We start from the raw sequence: 1808 nt of genomic DNA, 5'->3' as shown, positions 1-1808 counted from the left end.
AAGACTTTTTTGGCCAGACACGGTGGAGATCGAGACCATCCTGGCTAACACGGTGAAACCTCGTCTCCACTAAAAATACAAAAAATTAGCCAGGAGTGGTGGCGGGCGCCTGTAGTCCCAGCTACTTGGGAGGCTGAGGCAGGAGAATAGCGTGAACCTGGGAGGCAGAGATTGCAGTGAGCCAAGATCGCGCCGCTGCACTCCGGCCTGGGTGACGTCTCCTCTTGTTGCTCAGGCCGGAGTGCAATGCTGCAACCTTGGTTATCCTGGGAGGATCCCTTAAGCCCAGGAGACAGAGGCTGCAGTGAACTGAGATCATGCCACCAATTCCGGGCTGGGCGACGGAGCAAGACCCTGTCTCAAACAAAACAAAAGAATAATTTTGCTCTAAGCAGACGTATACAGAGCAGGTATGAGGCCCTGGTCTCCTCACTCTTCCCTTCAACACACACTTGAGCTCTTGCGTTAGGGTGAAGGTTTGCGGGGCTATCCTTTTCTGTAGAGCTGGAGCTCTAAGTAGCTGCCACTTTGTAAAGAGATGTTTCCCACTAGGCATCAGTTAACAAAAAGCATGTGTTTAGAGGCCGGGGGCGGAGGCTCATGCCTGTAATTCCAACACTGTAGGAGGCCGATGAGGGCATATCATTTGAAGTCAGGAGCTCGAGACCAGCCTGACCAACATGGTGAAACCCTTATCTACTAAAAATACAAAAATTAGCCGGGTGTGCTGGCACACGCCTGTAATCCCAGCTGCTTGGGAGGTTGAGGCACAAGAACTGCTTGAACCCAGAAGACAGAGGTTGCAGTGAGTCAAGTTTGCCCCACTGCACTCCAGCCTGGGTGACAGAGTGAGGCTGTCTCCCAAAATAAATAAAAATAAATAAAGCGCGCGTTTAGAAGCAGGACAGCCGCTTGATCACAATGCTGTGAAGTGACAATTGGCAGCAGAGCCCTTTTGACATGTTAGGGTACGAAGGGTGATGGGAGTAGATCAGACAGATTCGTGAATCACCCCTGCACAGAGTGCGCAGACCGATCGCAGACTGACTGCGGAAGAGCAGGACCACACCACCCCCACTCAGCCCCACTCACTGTCCAGGGCAGTCTGTGGCAGGACCCACCTGGGCCACTGCGATGGTCACACGTGTTGTCCTCACCCCAACAAGGCCACCAGAGTATCTCAGGGTATGAGGCTGTCAGAAGACTCGACTCCCTGATCCCTCAACACATACCACGCTCCACTCTGGTAAGAACTGCAGCCCCGGGCTACGGTTGGACTTGGACTAGGAGGGTAAGTTACCACTGCTGCTTCTTGTTTGCTCATGTCTAGGGAGTGTATGTCCTCAGGGAGGGGTTACCTGGTTAGAGGGGAAAAAAACCTGCTTTTAGCTCTATCTTTGGAATTAGGAAATAAACCTTCAGCCAGATTAAACAGCACTGGGCTAAAAATAATCGAGCAGTGATATGATGACAACAGATCAAACTGTTGCTGCGAGCGCTGAGAGAGAAAATGTCAAGGGGAGGAGGGTGCTAATTTAGAAGGAGGACCACCCAGAAATGTTACTGGGGGAAGTAACATTTAACTGGGGTCTGGAAGACTAGGAGGGGTCACCTCCCTCCTTACATAGAATAAGCCCTGTTCCTCGGGGACCTGGGGCACCCTGCTCACTACGCGGCAGCCATGCCAGCCTTCTCTCTGTTCCCCCGCCTGGGAGCTTCTCCTCAGGGATCTGTGGCTGCTTCTCTCGGCCAGCAGGTTTCAGTTCAAATGTTAACTCTCATTGTCGTTGTTTTGAGACGGAGTATCC

This window comes from Mandrillus leucophaeus, unplaced genomic scaffold, assembly GCF_000951045.1.
Source record: "Mandrillus leucophaeus isolate KB7577 unplaced genomic scaffold, Mleu.le_1.0 Scaffold158, whole genome shotgun sequence".
NCBI lineage: Eukaryota > Metazoa > Chordata > Mammalia > Primates > Cercopithecidae > Mandrillus > Mandrillus leucophaeus.
The sequence above is the reverse complement of the archived record's forward strand: the minus strand, read 5'-3'. Positions refer to the sequence as shown.